Source organism: Rattus norvegicus, chromosome 6, assembly GCF_021556685.1.
Source record: "Rattus norvegicus strain SHRSP/BbbUtx chromosome 6, alternate assembly SHRSP_T2T, whole genome shotgun sequence".
In the NCBI taxonomy this organism is placed as follows: Eukaryota; Metazoa; Chordata; class Mammalia; order Rodentia; family Muridae; genus Rattus; species Rattus norvegicus.
Window position 1 is genome coordinate 62,721,419 of NC_141539.1, and position 14,850 is coordinate 62,736,268.

The following is a 14,850-nucleotide window of genomic DNA, read 5'->3' on the forward strand; positions in this document are numbered from 1 at the left end:
CCTCCATCAGATCTGCATGTCTGTCTGACATGCTTTTGTTTAATGACTGATGTGAGAGTGCCCAGTCCACTGGGATGAGGTGGTTGACATGACATGAGTTGGATGACAAAGCAGGCTGATCAAGGAGTCGGGGACAGTGAGCGGTTCCCCTCATGGCTCTTGCTTCAGTTCCTGCTTCCAAATTCCTGCTTAAGTTTCTGCCCTGATTTGCCGTCGTGATGGAGTGTATCCTGTAATTTATCATAAAGCCTTTCCTCCCCAGTTGCTTTTGATCATGTTTATCACTGCAACAAGAAAACCTAAAAGTGTTAACATATCAACCCAAGCATATTTTGTAGGCTCTTGAGCCTGGCAGATCTGCAGACTTCTTGTTTGGTTGGGCTTTGTTTCTTTCCTTTGTTCTGTTGTGTTTTGTTTCAGTCAGTAGTGTTTGCAGAAGCTACTCTTTGCTACTACTATGAACTTCCGCACACCAGAATTTTACAATCTAAAACTAGAGATGAAGTCCACTGGGGCTGAAACAGAACTCTACTTTATAGAGTCCTTTTGGTTTTGGTGGACAGGCATTGCACCAACTGTAAGTAAAAAATGATTCCAAAACATCTCAGTAATTCCTCAAAATTCTGCTTTTAAGTTTGCAAAAAAAAAAAAGATAAAGAAAAAGAAAAAGAAATGCAAAACATCACAAAATTCTCAAACGTCTGCTAATTTTTTTTTCTTTGATTAACAATTTTACCAGGGAGTAGTCTATGTGTCCACTCGATATTGATTCACCAATACCATATTCCAAGTTTGAACAAAAAGAGAAGTAAAAAGATATGGATGAGGCTCCTTCACTTTCTAATATTCAAAGATAAAACTTAATTCAATAAAATTAACCACCATGAAAACCTGTGCTGGTGACATGAACATGACACTTAAACTTAATGGAAAGTAGATCTGTCTGCTCAGAGGAAATAGAAAGGTTCCTATGATACAGTGTTATCAGTTTCATATTGCTATGCAAAAATCAAATTTACACAGTATTCTGCTGGTAAGCCTGCACTCTGAATTAGTTGATATAACAAATAAAGAAAAGAGGTATCGATCAGAGACATTTTCTGATTTCCACGTACACTGCTATATCCAATTTGGAGACACAGGTTTGATGTCATTGAACAGCGAAGTCAAGAAAACAATTCACAGAACTAGCTCTTCTGTGTGCCAGCTCCATAGAGTTTGTGTGAGAATGACAATGGAATGTATCTCATCCCAAAGTCAGGGACATTGCTAGCCCTGAGTTACTCTGGAGAGACTCATAACAAATATAATAAAACTGCCTGCTATATATCTATTTTATTGAACACTCTCACATATCATCCACATACCATTTCTATAGGTGTGCTCCAAAGGCTTAGTAAGGAAAGGTCCAAATTTGGAAAGAGGATGCTTTCAAATAGTCTTAAATCTTAGTACATAAAGTGAGATGGAAGGAATGGAGCCATAGCTTTGTGGCTAAGAACATTAGCTGCTCTCACAGAAGATGCATGTTTGGTTTGCAACACCCATATCAGGCATTTCTCAGTTGCCTATAATCCAGCCTCAGCTCATGGCTTCAAGCGTTCTCTTCTACCCTCTCCCAACTCCTATACTCATGTGCGCACACATGCGCACAATTAAAAATAAAGTTATTAAAAGTTAAATAGTTATAAAAACATTCATCCTTAAGTAAACCAGAGGATATATACTCAGACAAAATGATCCTGTTACACATTACATAACACCTATGATGCCATTGCCTTTAGACCTCATGGAATTTGATAAGATCTTCTCCTTAGGGAGCATTCATTGCCTAACTGTACAAATGACAAATGATGTGTCCTTATCCAACAAATAGGTCCATCATGTTACAACTCCCTTTTCACTTTGTCACCAACATTATCTGCAACATAATAGATTTTTAACATTTATTCATTTTGCTAAGGATCTAACAGAAACACTGAAAGATTCTCAGAACTCTTTTCTCTTTTCTTCTGCAATTAATGAAACTCTATAAAACAATAACTATTTACAGCAAGGTAAATGTAATAATGTATCAACATTTGTTTAAGAAAGTAAGAAATATTATATTGGCATAATGTAAGTGGCATTTGATGGTGCATTTTTAATTTTAATTAATTAGTTACTTTATATCCTGACCATAGATTTTCCTCCCTCCGTTCCTCCAAGTCCTTCACCCCTCCTCCCCCCCCATATCCACTACTCCTGCCTTTATTTTCAGAAAAGGGGAGACCTCTCATGGATATCAACTGGCCTTGACACATCACAATGCAGAAAGACTAGGCACATTTTCTCCTACTGAAGCTAGAAGAGGCAGCCCAGTAGGGAGAAAGAGTCCCAAGGGCAGACAACAGAGTCAGAGACAAGTTCTGTTCCCGCTGTTAGGAGTCTCACATGAAGACCCAGCTGAACAACTGTTACATATGTGCAGAGGACCTAAGTCCATTCCATGCCTGTTTTCTGGTTGGTGGTTCAGTCTCTCAGAGCATCTGCATGTCCAGATTAGTAGATTCTGTAGATTTTCTCATAGTGTCTTTGACCCCTCTGACTCCCACAATCCTTCCTCTACCTCTTCTGCAGGATTACCTAAGCTCCACCTAATATTTGGCTCTGGGTCTCTGCATCTGTTTCCGTCAGTTGCTAGGTGAAAGTCTCTCTGGTGAGGGTTATGCTATGCTCTTGTCTGCAAGTATAGCAGAATATCATTAAGGGCTATGCTAGGCTCCTGACTGCAAGGATAACAGAATATCATTAACTGTGTCAGGGCTCGGCTCCCTGTCATGGCATGGGTCTCAAGCTGGACCAATTGTTGGTTGGCCATTACCTCAATTTCTGCTCCATCTTTACTGTTGCGTGTCTTGTAGGCAGGACAAATTATAGGTCAAAGGTTTTCTGATTGGCATGGTATCCCAGTCTCTCCTTTGGAAGTCTTGCCTGGTTGCAGAACATGGCTATTTCAGACTCCATATTCCCCATTCTTATGGGTCACCTTCATAGATTCCAGGGAGTTTCCATTGTCCTGGATTTCTAGTTCATCTCAGAAACAACACACACCCCTATTCAAGTTACTTCTCCCAGCTCTTGTCCCCCCTCTTTCTCATGCTTATAAAGTGTCTGTTACATTCTCCATCACCATTGCTATTACTGTACTCACTGCATGAGACAGTACTCTCTTATGGGAACAGCTGGGATAATAAAGTTTTCTGTGTGCTTTCGATTAAGTTGATTGTTTTTCTTTCATTAGGTCATTCTGGTCTATTAGTTTAAAATAGTTTACATATGTGTTTCTGGAAATACTGAATAAATAAAGGTGTGTGAGATTGTACATTCTCAAATAAAACAGCATTTTAAGTAAGTACATGAAGACTTCCATAAGCAAACATCCAAGACAGTGACCCACAGATGTGACGGGAATGAGCTGTGAGGGAATAAAGTCAGGAATGGGTTGAAAGACCTTGCCTCCAAAGGTTTCAAAGAAATCCAAGTATATCGTAGTGAAAGCAAATCAAAATTAAACTTAGCTTTAATGATTAGTAACCCCAGTGTTTAAAATGTAGAATGTTCAATGCTCATGCATTCTTCTAATAAATTATGTGTTTCTATAAAATTGAAACATTCATTTATTCTCATTCAATAAAACAGCAGCTGTTGGTTATCTCTGGTTTGGTAGGGATGATAAACAGAACGATAGCTGATTAAGCTTATAAACTAATATCAATTCTGTATATGTAGACGCTGTATACTAGGAACTTAGACGTGGGAGACTGAAGCAGAGTGAAGTGATGTGGGACAGAGGCTAACGTGTAACGAGCATTCGATTCGGTCTTACCACACACTAGGGAGCTATAATTGCTTTAACTGGCTATGGGTAATGGACAGAGTTAGGCGAAAATAGACAAATATTTGTACTTGAGATTGAGTGGCAGGTAAAGATTTTCCAAGCGCACAAAATTGGGGCATGTTGTAATGAAAAGGAATGAAATGAAGCACAGAAAAATGGCTACCAAAGCAGATAAATGAGGCTGGGGACGTGGCTCAGCACTGGCTGTTCTTCCAGAGGACCCAGGTATAACACAGAGCAGCCCAGTAACAGCTTCCAATGGTGTGTAACTCTAGTCTCAGTGGACCTGATGGCCTTTCCTAGTGCATAAATATGTATGCAGGAAAAACATGCACACATTAAAGTAACAAGTAAAAAAAAATGTTCTTTCAAACAAGGTAAGAAGCAACATAAATATTCAGTAAACACAGTAGCTGTCCAAGAGACTACTCCAGAAACAAACTGAAAGCAGGTGGAGAGGCGGGCATGTGATTGACTGCCATTTAGTTCAGACTTCTATGCCCTCTAAGGAAAGGGGATTTTCTGCAGACCCACTTCTAAGTCCTTTTTAGTTCCTAGTTCACAAGCACTCCTGTGAAATAGATTCACTTAATACACGGAGGCTGGCTTCACATCAAAGAGTGGTGCTTCATTGTAAAGGAGAAAGAAAATGAAACTTACCTTTTAAATAGTGACTGCATCAGGAATCTTTGAACCTTGTTTTAAACATTGAGTCCAGTAGATAAAACTGATCATTTTTATTCTACGGGGTTTCTTAAGTTACAAAATGGCACTATTAATCTTTTACAAGTGCTTAAATTAAATGAACCTAGTCATGTTTTTGGGAACAAAATACATTCAATATGAAATATATATATATTTTCCTAATTGAAGCAATACTGCTTGATTGCAGATGAAACGGTTCCCTTCAGAACGACTTTTTGCTGCTAACATAGCTGAGTGACAATCTTACAAAAATGCTCATTTCCTTTTCCTAACATAGAGCCAACTACTAAATCTAAAAATAAAATGGGTGTCCCTTAAAAGTACTCTATGGGTTTTATTCTTACAACTGACGAGAATGTACAAAAGATGAGAAAAGTATTCCACATTGAGTTCCTCGGTGAGCACAAATGGCTCCCTTTGTAAGTAACAAGTTTTCAGACCAAGACTTGTGTTTCACTTGCCCTCTGTGCCCTTGCTGTGGCTCCTGTCTGATGGAGGAAATGGGAAGGAAAAGCAGGTAATGCTTCCACTGCACATCTGCCAGCACAGCCTTTGGCTCTCTCCATCCACCAACATGTACCTCATAGAAGCCTTGGCCCCTGACACAAAGTCTCTATAACATACATTCAGGGCTGCATGGGTGAGCAAAGGCATTAGTGAAAATGTGCTTATTTGCTTGTTCTTAGCTGAACTTCCTCTATTGAGAATAAGAAACCAGTACCTAATCTTTATAAACTGTGCTTTTATTACACAAATTTTTTTTAAAAAGTAAAAATACCATTTGGAACAACAAAATGAATGCATGTTAAACCTCCTTATATTAACATATTTATTAAGCCATAAGGAAAGCATGCCAAAGAAGAGCATTTACCTTATCAGATCCCTGCCTTCAAACAAGCTACCCACAATCATGGATAAGTTCACTTGGAAATATAACAAAAGATATTCAACAAATTATTAATAGTGTTCATTTTCATGCAGCAGGGTTAAAAGTGATTATAGTTTTTATAAAGTTACATCTTATGTGGTCCATGATGTCATTATTAACTGTATTATTTACTCACCGCCCGACATATTTATCAAACAACTACAGTGCTATGGACAACTATGTTATGTCCTGGAGATCCGATACTCAATTCAATAAATTACCTTCCTGAGTTTGTCCATTAAAAGGGTAAAATTGTCAGATATTATTGTACACTTGGCTCTGCACAAGGATTTGATATACAAGCAACTCCTTTAAAATGGAAAATGTTGGCAAGAAAACGGGGAACATTAAATGAAATTAGTACCTTTGTTTTAGAATATAAGAGTATGTTTATAGCATAAAATAGTTATTTTTGAGTCATTTTTGTAACTACAAAGAAATGTCATACACAATAATTTAAGTAGGGAAAAGTGAGTTTGTAAAAGTTTTATTGTGTTCAGTCATGAGGTAATATCTTTGTGTGTGTGTGTGTGTGTGTGTGTGTGTGTGTGTGTGTGTGTGTAGAAATTAGTTAAAATAGAAAAAAAAGAAACAAAGTTATTCTGAAGATATTCCAGAAGCACTTTTACATGTTACTTTGGGTAAGATGTAGAACAATTACAAAGAACATTGTTTATCATTTGGAGACTTAACTATTCTACTTCAGCTCTATTGACAATAAGATAGGACAAGTCATGTTTCGGGTCTGTCCTTTTCTTGAAAACTTTGAATTTAATTTATTAAGGACCAGTCACGACCAAGTTGAAGCACACAGCCTGCTCAGTATTATTCTCATAGACTAGACTCTAACCTCAAACCTTCTCCCAAGTACAGCCAGCTGGTGCTTACTCTCCAACATTTTGAATGCACACAGGAATGCATGCCACTCACTCTACAATAGGCTTCCTCCATCTTCTCTTACGGACACTCTGTAGTCCCTTGCTTTGTTGTTAAGTCTCGCTTAAGAAAATAGCGAGAATACAAGTTGGCCAACTTGCTTGTTTGTTTGTTTTTCAGATTCTCCTTTTCTTATGTTTCCCTTGTATTCACATTACCTCTCTTACTATGGTTTGTCTTATATATATATTTTTCACTCCATTTAGTCTATAAATCTTTAACATGGGGTTTGTGCTTTGAAACCTGGGTTTCCCCAAGAGAAAACCAAGCGCAATATCCCATTCCCTCTGGGATCACATAGCATATTTATTAGATTAAGATAACTCAGTTCCATATTGACAGAGTTCTCTCTCCAATCATCCTCCATGATACTGGAAGAGTGTGGTGCCTGAAACAGAAATGCTGGTTTGCGTATAATTTTCTCTGTGCTCCAGAGTATTAGTTGACAAGCCATGGGCTGAAAGTCAATACCGTATTCTGTTTTAACAAATTATTAACACTTCTATTCCTTATTAAATTTGCGTGGATGGATTTTATTTTATACTTAACAAGCAATGTTCAAAATGTGATTCAAAATTTAGAGCGTATCTAAATTGTTGGTCTCTCCTATTTTGACTCTCACATTTTAGTCGCTAAGGTAAATATTAGTGATGCCTAAGATATTACCAGCTGTTGTAGCATGTCATCCCAGATGCATGTACTCTGTGACGCAGTCACAAGTGAGTTAGGAAGGTAAGCACTGTATATTGTTGCCAAGCATGGATTTAAAAGATTTTGGGGGCTGGAGAGATGGCTCAGCGGTTAAGAGCATTGACTGTTCTTTCAGAGGTCCTGAGTTCAATTCCCAGCAACCACATGGTGGCTCACAACCATCTGTAATGGGATGCTCTCTTCTGAAGTGTCTGAAGAGAACTACGGTGTACTAACATATAGATTAAATAAATATATCTTTAAAAAAAGATTTTGGATCTAACCAAGCTTTTATAGCACTTTTAGGGTAGCTCATATTCATAAACCTGTCTTCTCAACTGAAAGACTGTTGGTATGTTTTCTTGCTCTGACGATTTATTGCTATTGTTGATACTTTTACTGCTTCCGTGCAAATAGAGATGTCTCCAACTGTTATCTAAATGACTTGCAAACATTTCATGGCCACTGTGGGATTACTGGTTCCCAGTAAAGTTACTCAGGGTACTGTGGTTCTCTTGTGCCTTCTGCAACATACAATGACATTGGTCCTTTCACATTGTCCCTCCAGGGTGACACTGTGTCACTATGTTCACAAGACAGAAACTAACAGCTTAAACTTGACTTCAATTCAAAACATGTATCAAAATACTATTTCATGCCTCATTAAATGATGTGTTCACCCATATGATGCATAGCATTTTATGATAAATATATTTAATAGTGTCCCTGAAGGAAATCTTGAAAAGTTACTCTAAGCTGTGTTTACTTCTAATGGTCATGGCAAGGTCTGAACCACTTTATTCAAATTAATAGTAACTGACTTAGTTGCGATCATTAACAGAAATTTGAAATATTTAATAAGAAATTATTTTTATTATCCAATCTAGGTTTTGGATATTAAGTTAATATTCTTTAAATGCTATTCTAATTAGAAATAAAACCTTTGATTTCCTTTTTAGGATGTAATATTATTTGTCAAAATCCATCATTTTGACTATGCAAGGTTTAATTTGTTTTCCTTCCTAAAACTTTGAAATTATAGAAGAGTCAATTCTGGGAAAATAGAGAGGATTTCTTCAGAAGGTGAGGATAATTGAAGATGTTTTAAGTACAAAAAAACCCAGATGAGATTTAATTGGAAAAGCAATCCTGCAGAGATGAGCAACTGACATCTCAATGGGAGCTCCAGCAAAAGGAACGTTTTGCACATGGAGCTCCGAAAGTCTCCCAGTACCAGACACACTCTTGCTTCAGAGCAAGCACAGTCCTCAGGGCAACTGGCAAGGTAATTAATTAAAGTGCTGTATCTCTGTTGTACTGAAATAAAGGTCGCAAGCATAAACTAGAGACTTTAAATTAAATGAAGGACTTGCCCTAGGGAACTCCCAGGGTTAGCTTGGTACCAGCAAGAGAAGTAGGGCAATATCTTAGTCTAGTACCCATTGCAAATTAGATGCTCAGTTTCCTTATAAAAAGATCAAAGGAACAATGAGAAGTCTCTATTTAAATAATAAACAGTCCACTAGAAAACATAATAAATGTGCTTTAAAATGTGGGTAAGAAATCAATTATCTTGGTATAAATATCAGAAGTCTTAAACAAAATATTAGTGTAGTTGGTTTTATTCTCTTGACTAAACATATTATTAAATAACTAAAAGATTGGAAACTAGGGAAGCAGATAGGCTAACTGCAGATCTTCGACTCTCTCTACCTCCAAATCCAATCCCTTACTTTCACCCCAGCTCTGTAGCAGACCACCTTTCCTCCCCTCTTATTGCTTTATCCTAAGCCCCATATTAGCAGAAACATCCCAAGATCCCAAAGGCCACTCTGACTGGAATCATGTAGCACAACTACAGATCTTCACTCTCCCTCCTCTTCTACAACATCCCCCACCATCTATCTATTGCCCAGCTCTGTAGCAAACTACTTTGGAGTTTCCCTCACTCTCTTCTCCTATTCTCGGGGGACTAAACAGATCCTGGTGGAACACCCTGCTTACTTTCCATGTATGTCCTTCTAAGCATCCCCTTCTGACTACTAGCCCTTAAATGTAAGCTCCCAATACCTAGAAACACATTTTAGCAAATAACCAGAGTGGTCACACCTAGCCCAATAAAAGAAAATTCTCTACCAGGTAAAACACAGCCACAACACCATCCTAAGAAACTAAGAGGAAGTAAGAAACCAGTAACTGGAAAACATACTGCATAAAGACAAGACCAGATATCAATACCTGATATTACAGTAGTCCAAAACCTAGATGCCGACATAAAAGTACCATCAATAACAGCCATGACAGTATGTCCTACTACAATCCCACGGCCCTACTAAAATATGCCCTTGATAATTGCAACATAACTGAAACATACAACAAATACCATAAATGGCCATTAGGAATATGATAGAAATCTTTAAAGAGTAGACGAATAAATCCCTCTTTAAAAAAGCTACAAAAATACAAACAAACAGTGAAAGGAAGTGAATAAAACAGTCCAAGAATTGAATAAAGAAAACAGAGAAAAATCTCTGTAAGGAAAATAGTAGTAATTCAAATAGGAAACTCAGAGACAAGTCTTGAAATAGTGTATAAGAGATGCAAGGAAGAATCTAGTCACTGACAAGGTAAAAGAAATGGATGTTGTATTTAAAGAAATGTTAAATCTAAAAAATTCTGGCACAAAACATTCTGGATATATGGGACACTATGAAAGTCTAAAAATAATAGGAATTGAGGAACGAGAAAAAACCTGGGTCAATGGCAAGGAAATATTTTCAATGAAATCGTAGATGAAATTCTCCCTTGCCTACCAAGGTACAAAGAAGTATAGAAAACACCAAATAGGAAAGAAAGTCAAAACACCATACCTACAGGACAAAGGAAGAATATTAAAAGTTTCAAGGCAAAAACATAAAACAAAACAAAACCCCAAGTAATATATAAAACAGACCTTTTAGAATTATACCTGGTATTTGTGCATGGAATGGCTCTCAAGTTGGACCAGTCATTGGTTGGCCATTCTTTTAGTCTCTGCTCCATCATTGTCCTGCATTTCTTTTAGACAAGATACATTTTGGTTCAAAAGTTTTGTGGGTGGGTGTCCTTATCTCTCCAATGGGAGTTCTGCCTGTCTATTGGAGGTGACCTTTTCTGTTTTCATGTCCCAGGTGTTAGACATCTTAGTTAAGGTTTTCCTCATTGACTTTTGGAAGCCTCCCCCATCCCAGGTCTCTGGGGCTTCCTAGAGATTCCCCCTAGTCCCCTACCCCTGGAAGTTGTAGTATTCCATCCATTCTCCTTGCCTTCTGACCCTCTCCCCTTTTTCAACCCACACCTGATCCTGATTCCATTCCCCTCTGCATCCTCTCTCCTACCCAGTTCCTTCCCTCCTTCTGCCTCCTATGACTATTTTATTCCCTATTCTAACTGAGATGCAAGCATCTTTGCTTGGGCTTTCCTTCTTGTATAACTTCTTTGGGTATAAAGGGGGACTATGAGGAAGGACAGCATGGTTTACAATGTAAATAAATCAATTAATTTAAAAAAAGAGAATTATACCTGGCTTCTCAAAAAAAGACTCTAAAAGCCAGAAAGACCTAGGCAGATGTTCTATAAACTCCAATAGACCACACAGATACCAGTCAAGACTACTATATTCAGCCAAACTTTCATTCACAATATTGGAAGAAAATAAGGTATTTCACAATAAAACCAAAATTGACAGCTTTCTAAAAATTCAACTGAGCAGATAGCACTAGAAGGAAAACTTCAACTTGAAGAGGTTAACCACATTCAAGAAAACACAAATATTAAATAATCCCAGACTACAAAATGAAAAGATGGGAAACACACACACACACACACACACACACACACACACACACACACACACACACCACTAAAACAAAGTAACAGGCATCAATATATTTTGCTCAATAATAACTCTCAACACTAGTCATCTTGATTCCCTGGTTAAAGCATGTAGACTAAAAGAATGGATACAGAACAGTATTCATCTTTCTTCTGCATCCAGGAAACACACATTAAGACCAAGGATCAGCTCAGGGTAAAGGTATAGAAAAACGATATTCCAAGCCAATGTGCCTAAGAAACAAGCTGATGTGACCATGTTAATAAATAACAAAGGAGGCTTTAAAACTAATCAGAAGAGATAGGGAAAGACACTACATACATATTCATCAATGGAAAAATAAAACAAGAAGATACTACAATACTTAACCATTATGAACTGAACACAAGAGCATCCGGTTCTTAAAAAATAAAAATAAAAAACTACTACAGGCAAGAGCACATTGATTCTCACATGGTGATAGTTGATGACTTCAAAGCTCCATTTTCACTAATACAAAGGTCATCAAGACAAAATTAAAGAGAGAAAGGTGGGAGCTAACTGGGATATTTACTGAACAGTTCTCCAAACACAAAATGCTATAACTTCTCATAACCTCATGGAATTGTATCCAAAATTGACCACATATTTGGACACAAGGCAAGTCTCAACAGATATAAGAAAACTGAAATAACACCCTAGATCCTACCTGATTAACATGGATCAAAGCTGGATATCAAAACCAGAAAACTCCTACAGATGATACTTTTCAGCAAAGTAGCAGGATATAAAATTAACTCACAGAAATCAGTAACTTTTCCATATACATAACAGATGAACTAAGACAGAAATTGGGAATACAACACTTTTCACAATAGCCTCAATAATAGAAAATATCTCATGGTAACTCTAACCAAGCAAATGAAAGAGTTGTATCACAAAAACATTAAACACAGAAGAAGGCATTACCAGATAAATGATTCTCCATGCTCATGAATTAGTGTAGCAGAAGATGGCATTGTCCAGCATCAACAGGAGGAAAAGTCCTTGGTCCTGTGACGGTTCATTTTTCCATTTTGTAGGGAAATGCCAGGGCGTTGAGATTGGAGTGGGTGGGTGGGAGTGGGAGCGTTCTCACAGAAGTAGGGAGAGGGGGGAATATGGGATAGGAGGGAAATGGGATAACATTTGAAATGTAAATACATAAAATATAGAAAAATTAAATTAAAAATGTGCAATGGCTATAGAAAGATATAGTAAAAATGGTCTTCCCCACAAAAACAATTTACAGATTCAGTACAACCCCCATCAAAATTCCAACACAGTTCTTCCCAGATCTTGAAAGCTCAATTTTCAGCTTCATATAGAAACCTAAAAAAATCCAGAATACTTAAAACAATCCTGTATAATAAAAGAACTGAAGCATCATCCCTGACTACAAGTTGTACTGCATAGTAATAGTGATAAAAACATCATGATACTCTCATAAAAGCAGACAGGTTGATCAATGGAATCAAATTGAAGACCCAGAAAAATCTGCACCTGATCTTTTTTTAAAAGAGCCCATGGAAACAAAAGCAGTGTCTTCAAAAATGGTGCTGGACAGACTGGTTGACTGAGTGTAGAAGAATCCAAATAGATCTATATTTATTATATTACAAAAAACTCATATACAAATGGATCAAAAACCTCAACATAAACCCTGATAAACTAAACGTGACAGAACTGAGGAGTAGCCTTGAACACATCGGCACAGGAGACAACTTCCTGAACAACACACTGATAATGAAGGTGCTAATATCAACAATTGGGACTTAGAAAATGGAAAAATTTCTGCACTGCAATGGACACTGTCACTTAGACAAAGCAGCAGACTAAAGAATGGAAATTTTTTTAACCTACTAGACATCTGATAGAGAGCTAATACCCAAAATATATAAATTCTCAAGAAACTATCTATCAAGAAAACAAATTACCCAATTAAAAATGGAATATAAATTTAAACAAAGAATTCTCAAAAGAGGAAACTCAAATGGCAAAGAATGCTTAAAAGGATGTTGAACATCTTTATGTATCAGGTAAGTACAAATCAAAACTACTTTGAGATTTTGTTGCAATGGCTAAGATCAATAATAAGTGACAGTTCCTTCTCGTGGCATTGAAAACTTATATGGTCACTAGAGAAATCAGTATAGTAGTTTTTCAGGTGGATGGGAATTGATCTCTGTCAAGATCCAGTTATATCACTCTTGGGCATATACCCAAAGGATATTTTATCCTACCACAGAGATTCCCACTCAATCTTACTCATTGCTGACATTTTCATGTTCGCTAGAAGTTGGAAACAACACAGGTGTCTTGAGAAGACAAGTGAATAAGAAAATATGATACATGCACCCAGTTGAATATTACTCCGCCATTAAAAGCAATTAAATTAAGAAATTTGCAAGTAAATGGACAAAACTAGAAGAAATTATCCTGAATTAGGTAACCCAGACCGCGAAAGACCAATATGGTACACATGCACTTGATTGTGGATATTGTATTTTTAGTTAATGATAAGCATGCTACAATCGTAGAATCACAAAGTTTAAGTGTAGAGTAAGGGACTAAGTCAGACAGGTCTCTCTAGTAATGGAAAATAAGACAGATAGTTTGGGGTGGATGATAGGTTACTGGAATGGAAGAATAAAGTAGAGAAGGGGAGAAAATAGGGACATGAGGGAGGAATATGGGTAGAAATGGCTAAAACGAAAAGGCATTTGAGCAGTTATATGGAAACATAACACAGTAGAAACTCCCTAAAATGTATACACATATGAAGGTGATCTAAATAAAATGGCATAGGCAGATCTGTGTCTGATGGACCTGGGATCTGAGGACTCAAAAGAATGGGTGGAGCAGAATCTAAGGCTGTAGACAACCTTACCTTAGTTTCAGTGTACTTTATTCACAAATGAAACAAAGAAAGCAATGATCCAAGGAAGATCATTTCAGTTCAGAAAAACATGTAAATAAACATCAGTAAGCATGTACTAACTTTTAACAGAGCAGCCCTTTTCTGGAGTTTTCTCAGGATGGACCATTTTAAACACAATTGCTTGGCATTTGCTATAAATTGTATCTTGGAAAACATGAAAGGAAGGCAGAAGGCCATATCATGATTCAGGGTACACTGACCCAATTGGGTTCTATCACTGTAACCCCACATCTACTAAGAAGAAACCTATCTTATAAATTAAATGAAAATATTCGTCACAGGATGAACAGAATCATGTCCAACTACCATCCAGGGAAGAAAGATGCACTTGAGGTAAATAAAAGGCCCTCTGCCCATTTTCCTGGAGACTCTCACACAGTCCCTCAGGACATTGTTCATCATGGGCTCAGATCTTTTTTCGTTTAACCTTGTTCTGACAATAGTCAAATTATAGGGGAGATGATTCCTCAACTAAATATCTTGCTACCAAATAAAGCTTCCAGTACTGTGAATAAATTATATGTAACTGAACTGCGGAACTGTCCAAGGATGTCCCAAAGGAACCCCCAACCATCCAGGCTACTGCTAAGTCCTGATGGGAAGACCTCATTGCTTAAGACAACACCTATACAGCTAACTCATTGAACATAGAGAAGTCAAGTTGTTGCCTACAGAGAGCCCTCACAACTACATGCTAGCATCATTGTTTAAGAATGGTGGGGCATCCACATGAGAAACATAAACCTCACACAGCTACAAACCCTTTGAGCTACAATGGTGTCCTGCCTGCAAGATATACCAATGCAATGGGGGCATGCAGTTTATGATTGTAACCAAGCAGTATATGATTTTTCTAAGGCTTACTCCATGAGATGAAA